Source organism: Podarcis pityusensis (genome assembly GCF_964106645.2).
Source record: "Podarcis pityusensis genome assembly, chromosome: 4".
NCBI classification, from domain to species: Eukaryota; Metazoa; Chordata; class Lepidosauria; order Squamata; family Lacertidae; genus Podarcis; species Podarcis pityusensis.
The window spans coordinates 79,035,399-79,045,652 of NC_138027.1; the positions used below are offsets into that span (position 1 = coordinate 79,035,399).

General features: G+C 42.0%; 1 long non-coding RNA gene across 1 annotated transcript in view; it reads right to left on the reverse strand.

Moving 5' to 3' along the window:
- Positions 1-9,933, reverse strand: part of LOC308475896 — a 44,649-nt gene extending 34,716 nt beyond the window's left edge. Inside the window, exon 1 of the long non-coding RNA XR_013985498.1 lies at positions 9,477-9,933. This is a non-coding gene — a long non-coding RNA (uncharacterized lncRNA). The remainder of the gene's footprint in view (positions 1-9,476) is intronic.
- Positions 9,934-10,254: the final 321 nt, after the last annotated feature.

Consider the following 10,254-nt stretch of genomic DNA (forward strand, 5'->3'; position numbering starts at 1 on the left):
AATAAGACACAAATACACGCACCCACTCTAAAAGAGCAGGCACAGTACGCAGCAAAATAACTGAATGGTATTTACTTTAGGATCACACAGGGTGGGATTCAACTGAGTTTTTACTCAGAGTAGACTCATTGAAATAAATGGACCTAACTTATGTTCATGAACTGCAGTGGGTCCACTTTGAATAAGTCTTAGTTGAATGCTGCGCATCATTTTTTTAAAAAATAAAGTTCAGAATTCTGACAATGTTGTGTTTCTGTAAGGAGCGGAGGGAGGCCCAAATTCCTTTAACTCTTAGAAACTTGGAACTGTATCAATGCTCAGTCTCTATCTGTGAATTAAAATAAAAACCGGCTCTTTAGGCAAAACTATAGAAGCACAATTTGACGCATCTACATACTGTATATTTTTTGTTTTTAGGAAGATATAGATGGTTTTAGCTGAATACCACTCAAAGACCCAAATAGAGTTTGAAGAAAAGAGCCTGAGTCAGTTTTAATGCAAATTTAGCTTTTAATTATAAGTGCAAACCATCTTGCAAAGAAGTGCTATCATTTAAACAGCTGGCGTGATAGCTCAGCTGGTAGAGCATGAGACTCCTAATTTCAGGATCATGGGTTCGAGTCCCACATGGGGAGAAAGATTCCCGAGTTGCAGCGGGTTGGACTAGATGACCCTTGTGGTCCCTTCCAACTCTACATTTCTATGATTTGATGGAGCAGGAACTCCATCAAAGACAACAAAACCCTGCATGATTATTTTCCTCCTTCTCTGGCCCCTTCTATCCTAATCTGCCTCAGAACAGACTTGAAGGCCTCATTATCACCTCATTTACTTGCCGGAAAGAACAAGGAGGGCCCATCAATTACCCAAGCAGTCTTGATGATGCCATCACTCCTCCTCTGGAAAAAGCTATGCTCCTTGGTGCTGTTCTTCCACTCCCCCATTGTATGGTGTGTAGACAGATAGCTTTTCCCACATATGAACATTCTCCACGCCCGTTACCAGCCTTGTTAAACACAACCAATCCTCTGTTTTCCTTCCTTCATATAGTCCTTCCTGCGTGTCAAGCAGCTGCACAGAGTGCATTCTGCAAACAGAAGGAGGGCATCCTGCCAGTGCTACCTTTCACTTAATAAAATTATGGCAAATCCAATATGCTACCCTGAACATTCTCTCTCTCTCTCTCCCCCTCCCCCTTTAATGCCCTGCTTAAACGTTCATCATAGCCTAATAAACATAATTCAATTTTCCCATTTATTTTTAGAACGTACTTTAGGAAATCTATCTTGATATTATTACAAGGAGGGCAAGTTTAGACATCATACACCTAGGCTGTTGTTCACAGAAGTCTCTTGCTTCCCTTCCATGTCCCTGCCTTGTGCTTTTCTTGCAGCAAGGGAAATACGGGTGAGGTTCCTAGCCCTCCAAAGGCATATACTTGCAATTTGATTTTAAAAATATTTAGCCCCAATGGAAGGGCCTTAGCTCAGTGGTGGAGCATCTGCTTTGTATGCCAAATGTTCCAGGTTCAATCCTCAGCATTTGCAGGTAGGGTTGGGAAAGATCTCAGCTGCTACCAATCAGCGTAGACAATAGTGAGCTTGATGGGCCAACGGTCTGATTCAGTGTAAGCAGGGCGGGCCAATACATTTTGGTACCCGAGGCAAGCCACAAAAATGGTGCCCACCCCCCAGGGAAGAAGGGGGGGATCAAGATCTCTACATTGGGGGGGGGAGGGGGTATAAGATCAACATTGAGAACAGAGGGAATCAAATCAACCCTACCCATTGGTTGAACTAGTAAGCAAAGGCCTTCACAGAGAGAAAGGGCCTGCTCTAAATTGTGGGGTGTGAAACATAAGTAGCAGTCAAGTACAACATTCTTTGTTTGCCTAGAGTGGACATACAAAGGGGATGTTTGTTCCAGCCAGTCGAAAACTTACCGTTTGCTCCTGAGCTGGAGCATCTTTCCTTTTGCATGTGACTAGAGGTGGGCGTGACCTTACCTGTTCAGGTAACACAAAAGGATAAGGCAAGCAGCCATCTCTCTCTTTTTGGACCTCATCGTTGGACCAGCAGCTTTTTAGCCAATGGAGGGCAAAGATACTATCTCCATATGGGATAGACCCACATGTAACTAAGTCTTCCTTCAGGGAACCATCTGTGAACTGATGATGTGAGTAAACTACTTTTATGTATCTTAAATAAGATTGTGGCGTGTTCATTCTTTTTAGAGGGATTAAAGGGGAACTTACCAGAAATGTTATTGAGAGGCTTAAACAAGCCTGAAACCAGCTACCCGTTGTGCGTTTAAAAGAGGAATGTAAAACTCTGCTAATTTATAGAACTTGCGAGCGCAAGTTAGGAAGGATATTATATATCCTCTCCTGCCTCCCTGAACATTCCCATATAAATCACACCAGGCGGATGTAGCGACCCAGAAGAGCCCAGAGCATAGCTGTCAACGTTTCCCATTTTAAAAGGGAAATTCCCTTATTCCGAATAGGATTCCTCGCAAGAAAAGAGAAAAGTTGACAGCTATGGCCCAGAGGGCAACTCCTGCCACTTCCTCCCTGAGGGTACAAGGAGACCAGCAGAGCCTTCTTTTCACAAAGAAGGCCGCTGCAGAGGCAGCATGGTGGATGCCAAGGCAGCGGCAAATCCAGTCTCCAAGGAGCACACCACAGAGGTTGGCCCCTGTGGATCCTGCCACCTGAGGCAGTCACTGAGTTTACAGCCACTTCCTATTTTCTGTGTTCTGTTATCAAGGAGAACCTGAATCACAGGGAGAGATTGCTTATTTGAATATATCCCTGCAACTGAGAATAATCACTGAGGGATAGGATTAGGCTTTCTATATTCTAAATCACTGCAGTAAAAACATGCAATCTTCTCACAGGCGACAACCAAACCGCTCCAATATTCACTTCAAATAAGCCATGGCTCTATGCCATGTCAGCTGCATCCTGACCTAGATGGAAGGTCTTTAGCACTGCCCACTTATTGTGTTCGCTCTGTAAGCCTCCACAACTCTCCACATTTCAGCCGGCCCGTTGCCCTTTCTTCCGTCATATCAATTTCTACTCCCTTTTCACAGGGCATGGGAGCACCGAGTCCCTTTTAAAACACGGAGTGTGGAAGTGTACGCTTAAGGCAATAGTCTGTGGCATCCAAAATATGTGCTCAGTCAGACGCCTGGAAACTGGAAGAACTATTGCTATTTCTGCCCTACACAGAGGGAGTCAACAAGCTGAGGAATGCCCAGTGGGTTGGAGGTAGCTATGAATGTTGGCTACACACACTTGGGAGGTAAAAAGTTGCTGGCTATAAATAAACATATAGATTTACCCCAGGGGTAAAAACTGCACATGTCCATCAGCCCTTCCCAAATAGAGATTTCATTGTGTTTTCTTTTTTTTAAAAAAAAAAAAGCACAACAGACCATGTACCAAGCAGAATAAAGTGGTACCTCGAGTTACATACGCTTCAGGTTACATACGCTTCAGGTTACACACTCCGCTAACCCAGAAATAGTGCTTCAGGTTAAGAACTTTGCTTCAGGATAAGAACAGAAATTGGGCTCCGGCGGCACAGCAGCAGCAGGAGGCCCCATTAGCTAAAGTGGTGCTTCAGGTTAATAACAGTTTCAGGTTAAGTACAGACCTCCGGAATGAATTAAGTACTTAACCCAAGGTACGACTGTATACTCTAGCTTGGTGGGCAGGGAGGAAATAAGTAGTCCATTTGGAGAAAATAAGTCTCCAAAAGCTGCAGATTATTTCTTTCAAAATGACAAAGAGCCTGGGATGATTCAATGCCTTGGAGCAGCCTTTGCTAACTTGGTAGACTTTAGATATTTTGAACTACAACTCCCATCTGTCCTAGTCAGCCCAACACATCTGGAGGGCAGCAAAAGCTGCCTTAAAACAACTTGTTCCTTTTTCAAGGAGACAACCTGGAACTGATATGAAAGGAAAAGCAGGAGCAACTTCAGAATGGTCCAAGGCGCCAGAACCTTAACTTCCTCCACCACTTGGCATTCTGAATCCATCCTTCCTTTGCATCGCTGGATACAGCATCCATCTTTCAGAGTTGTTTTATTACTGCCTTGCTCAGTTGGGAGGTGAAACAAAAAAGTCAATTAGATCAGCCATTGAACTGGGACATACTGTGTGAGTAATGGCCTGCATCGGCAGCATGCGCAGCCGAGATGCTCACAAAACAGCACAGCTTGCCACTTCAGCTGGCCTGTGGCCCATCTATTAGCACCCATTCATCATTTGAGGGGTTGGGAGCGGGGAAATATGACGCTGGAAGAAAATAAAAAACCTGAATGGCAAAAATGGTCAGGAGAATGGAATAGGAGTCCTGAGAAAAAAGGAAGGTGGGCATGTTAAGACTCTGAAGGAACTGGGTTTGTTTAATCTGGAGAACAGGAAGGTGGGGCATGTTAAGACTCTTAAAACACTTGAAGGGATGTTGCAAAGAGGAGGGCAAAGACCAGAGGGCAGAACAAAATCTAATGGGCAGAAACTATAGGTTCTGTCCATTTTGGTTCTCTCCATTTCTAATTCTTCAAATCTCAAATTCACTTCTACAAATTTTGCAATTAAGAAAAATATCCTCATGAAAATCCAGAAGCATTTATACAGCATATTCCTTCAGATAGATACATTCTATATGCCTTGTTATATGTTTAAGGTTTTATTATGTTTTTATATGTGTTCAAAGTCACCCACAGTGGCTGGGACAATCCAGACAGATGGGTGGGGTACAAATAAAATAAAATAAAATGAATAATAATAATAATAATAATAATAATAAAGTTTCCAGACTCACACACCTCTCCACTTCAACACAGGGATCCTACACAGTAAGTATTTGTACACAGAGAGATTTTTTGCCAGCATAGATTCTCCTTCTGTTAAAACGTTATTTACCACTTTAAGGGGGGGGGGGCTTGCTTTCTTATAATTTTAATTGCCAATCTTCATTTCATTTCGATTTGTAAAATGACCTTTCTATATTACTATATACAAAGCAGTTTACGGCAACAAAATATACAACAAACAACACACACCTTATAATAATCTGATCCAATACAGAAAGTCCTAATAAAACATAACTTTAAAATAGAATGGCTTATATGAAATAAAGTAATATTCAATAATCTATTTGAATACAATAGAACAAGCAATCTTCCTTTCTACACTCTTAGTCTCAAGTCCCCCCCCCCCCTTTGCTGAACATTTCTTTCAACAGATTATCAGGCAGGAAGAATTTTATTGACAGATTATAAATAAATTGGATGAGACCTAGGCAGGTTAAACTTGAGGCAATCTCCCTTTGAGGACGATTTTTATCTTGTCACATTGCCAAAATAACTTGACCCAGGAGAAGGTTAAAAAAATTGTTTTGATTTTTATCTAGTTCGCTTGATGAGGAGCAAGCTACATGGAAAATGTTGCCTAGCAACCCAGTATCTATTCCAAAATGGAGCAGAAAAGAAATTGCTTGCTGGGACCCTCCATTACCTCATCATGAGGGATACAGAACGGCTCCCGACTTAAATTCCTGAGATTTGCAGCTTCCAGTTTATACTGTCAGATGCGAGAATCGGATGGCTGATTTGAGCTGACCTTCCTTGCTTTCATTTGCGTCACTTTTCATCACAGCAGGCCCTCAACAGCAGGGCTAGTTCAAAACATTTTGCTACCTGAGGCAAATCACCGACTGATGCCCTCCTCCCATTCTACGTGAAAAATTCAGAACTGGCAACAGGACAGCATCTTCCACCACACCTGAGGGCACAGCTCTGTCCCCCCCAACGCTGCCTTCAACCATCTCTTCCCCTGGAATCTGGCACTTAAGGATGTGGGATATTTACAATCCAGTCAAACCAACAGTGCTAGATAGGGACGGGATGGGAGCTGAAGCTCACAGAGTTTTCCTGTATGTTTGCTAGAGAGAACCCTCTGAAAGATTCTCCCACTGTTCCCTGTCAAGAGGAGGGTGTGGTGACATATATTGTCCTTACCTACCTGGGCACAACCTCTCCTCTTTCTCTTCCAACTTCATCATCAAGCAAAAAAGGGTGAGAACCACTGCTAAATCTGACCTACGGTTCAGACCCCACCTTAAGCTAGACTAAAGTATGTCCTTGTAACTGAACTGCCATTTTAAGCCTGCCTGAACAAAGCTGCTGTATCTGTTATTCTGCAACAGAAACTCTGAGTACAGTCATATCTTGGGTTACAGACGCTTCAGGTTGCTTTTTTACGGGTTGCGGACTGCTGAAACCGGAACGGGTTACTTCTGGGTTTCGGCGGTCGCGCATGTGCAGAAGCACAAAATCACGCTTTGCGCATGAGCGCCAAATTGCAACCCGTGCGTGCACAGACGCGGCGCTGCGGGTTGTGAACATGTCTCACGCACGGATCATGTTCGCAACCCGCGCGCCCACCGTAAACGTTATTGCTACTTTTTACAAGACTGTGTGTTTGATTATTGTTTAAAGGGGGAAATACTGAGAGAATCCAGTCTGCCTTAAAGCATCCTGGATGACTTCAACCAAAAAGGCTAAAACTAGCCTATCTTTTAAGCTGCAAAGGATGCACTCTGCTGAACTCACAAATGTAAGGAAAGAAGGATAATATCTAATAAATGTATGCTCTCTCCTAGCATCTATTCACATGCCCAACAGCAGAGAAGGTCAGGAGGGAATAGGGGCTAGTGGTTTCAGCAATGGATTTAGTGTTCTGAGCAGCTAAACACCATTATTTTAGGTTACAGTCAGTGAAGCCACCTTTTAATAGCACCGCACTGACTTTATGCCCACCTCCTGAGCACAGTTGAACGTTTTGGTTTTGGCTTTTAATGCTCCTCATGGCTTAGGACCAGTGTATCTCAAGGGATACGTATTCCCACAGGAACCTACCAGATGCTGAGATCTTCCTGAGGAGCCCACCTAGCATCAGATTGGGAAGAGGCTGCATTTACCAAAGGAGGAAGCCACAAATGGCAGATGAAGTTGATGGACTATATGGAACTGGCGGAAATGACTGGCAGAATCCGAGACCAGGGAGAAGAGTCGGTGGAAGAAGACTGGAAAAAAATTAAAGACTATTTACAGAAATACTGTAAAATTAATGAATGTTAGAAAAATGTTGGAATGAAGTTATATGGCTTTAGTAGAAATGTTATAAGGAATTAAGTATAAATAGATTAATAGAGTATTAAAGGACAAAATTAAGGTTAGAATGAGTATTTTTTGCTCTATAAGACTCACTTTTTCCATCCTAAAAAGTAAGGGGAAATGTGTGTGCGTCTTATGGAGTGAATGCAGGCTGCGCAGCTATCCCAGAAGCCAGAACAGCAAGAGGGATCGCTGCTTTCGCTGTGCAGTGATCCCTCTTGTTGTTCTGGCTTCTGAGATTCAGAATATTTTTTTTCTTGTTTTCCTCCTCCAAAAACTAGGTGCGTCTTATGGTCTGGTGCGTCTTATAGAGCGAAAAATATGGTAATTACAGGATAGAAAACAGGAAGATGGAAAGGAATTGCTAAAATAATTAACAGAAGTGGAATACAAAAAGGGAGGTGTGAGGAGGTCATGGAAATAAGTGAATGAAAGATGGGATAATGAAATTGTTTGATTTATTTTATTGTTTTTGTTTTGTTTTGTTAGTTTAATGTATTGTATTGTATTGTCTTTTTAGTGTTTAAACTTTTGGAAAAGTAATAAATATTATTTTTAAAAAAAAACAAAGGAGGAAGCCACAGTCCCTTCTTAGTGGGGGGGGGGTGTCAGGGTGCTTATTGTTGGAAACCCTGGAAGCCAAGACCCAAGTCTGAGGCAAGTACTCTTTGGTGAGAGAAATGCAGCAAAACACGAAGCAAATAAAAACGTGGAAATAAAGGCTGCAAGCCTTTTAAAATGTGGCTTTTTCACTGAACTCCAAAGTATCCCACTTCCCTAGCACACAGGTAGATGGTACATTTGGTAAGTTATACGTAAAATGGGTTACTTACAAACCTCGTTAAAGGTTAGATTCATGTGTTTTTCCATAAAGCAGTCCAAAACAATACACAGGCAATTCAACGTTGCTTGGTTACAAAATGGTAAAGCCCTAGCTTCAGACTCCTTTCTTGTCTGAAAAATAAGCTGGCCAATGCCATGTGGCTGAGCAACCAGCTCAGGCCTCCTCACACTGACTTCACAATGTAGACTGAGTACAACCAAAGGTTGGTTGCCCATTTCCTTTCAAAGTGAGGGGAAGTGGCATAGGCTGAGCCAGGCTTGACAGCTTACTCTATGGTATTAACCTACTCATGCATTAAGGCAGGCACCCCCAAACTTGGCCCTCCAGATGTTTTGGGACTACAACTCTCATCATCCCTAGCTAACAGAACCAGTGGTCAGGGATGATGGGAATTGTAGTCCCCAAACATCTGGAGAGCCAAGTTTGGAGGTGCCTGCCTTAAGGAGACTCAAGCATGTTGTTTATGTGAGGCTAATTGTTCCACAATTCCCTCACGCTTGTGTGTTTAGTGTGAATGTGCAATATGACCTTCTGAATTGCCACATCTAAGTTCTGCAACTGCCTTCTCAGGCAGGCCCATCAAGGCTCTTTACAAGTGACCTCCTGCTGAATGGCCAAAATCATCTGGATCCAGCACGCTTTTGCCCTGCCAGCCTGATTGATCATCCATATCATGAGACGAGAGAACAATCTTTTATTCATAGGTGTTTTGGATTTAAGCACTGAATCAATCCATAAATACATCTCGAAGCCTAGAGGAAGCTACTGATTTTAGCATTTAAATGTATGAATAATACACAAAGGGTTAGGATGTAGATTACATAAAACTGTTAATTAAAATGAAGAAAAATATCTAGGGCATTTCATTGCTCGTTTGAAAGGATTGTGCAATAGGAAGCGATGAAACAGTGGCTGTTGAGCAGCATCTGCTGGTGAATGGTATGCATAGTTAGTTTAACAACGTGAGTTTGGACATCAGAAGCCTACCAAAAGAAATTATAGCAAATTCCCTATCCACTTTGAATTTTTGTATTACTAGATATGGAACATGGAAATGCTAGATTAACTTAGACTGGTGTACTGAAGGCATTAATGTGTCTCACTAATGTTTACAGGGCAAAGCAATGAAATGTTACAGAACAAACAGGATGTGCCCAGGAACAATGCAGTTGGGAGTGACCACTAACAAAAAACTTGCCAGGAAATATAGTTAATTCCCGCTTTGTTAATATACAAGCTGCCTAACTTCTCTTTATTCCTATTTTCCACTACTGTATTAAGGAACTTATGAGTTTTGCCTAAAGGTGGAGGTGGATCTGGTTAGCAGCTGAATTTTTATTTTCAAATACAGGGCATCAACCATTATATGTTGTTTCTTCCTAGAAGGCTTGGGTGCAATCTGCCTGCCACATAACATTGTTATCTGAATGTCTCTTACCTTCTTGCTGTTTCCATCTTAGGTCTCCTAAATGATGAAGATTCTGTGGCTTCAACTCAGCAAACTTTCTTTTTCTCCTCTCCTCCCTCGCTTGCTTGCTTGCTTGCTTGCTCTGTTCACCATTTACCCAGAAGAAGAGCCCTGGGGAACTCAAAAGCTTGCACTTAACACAGGTGCAGACCTCAAAGATCAGGACCTAATTAACCACTTAACTGATGGCAGCTGGGTTGACTATGGTCAAACATTGGAAAGATTTGTGTTTATTGGTATCACAGGGTATGGTATATAGCATTCATGGAGAAACTGACTCAGAAACTGAGAGTTTTCCTTGCCATTTCAAAAACAAATACTACGAGAATATTTGGAATGCTTAATTCCGTCAATGTTATCATCTTTTACTTTCCCTTTCCAGGATCTACCTCATACTTTCATATATTTGGTTGCTTGCAGTATTCTTTCTTTATCTTGCCTCCCATCTCCTCCCCCCCCCTCCCCGCTTTACATTATGGGCTTGGTATGGTGTCTAATTCATCACATTTACTTCGCTTGTCTTATTTATACGGATTGCTGGTTAGGCAGGTTTCGGATGAGGATTGTGTTTTCTCAACCATTAATAAGGTTCCCTTTTTCCACTTACAAATTACAGTTCTATTTGGTTAGCACTTTTATATATATATTTTTAAGAAAACGATTAATATATACAAAAAAAGGAGACTTGCACACTATTTTGTGATATTTTGGTTGTCCTACCAGGGGTATTGCCCTGATAAGATTTTTT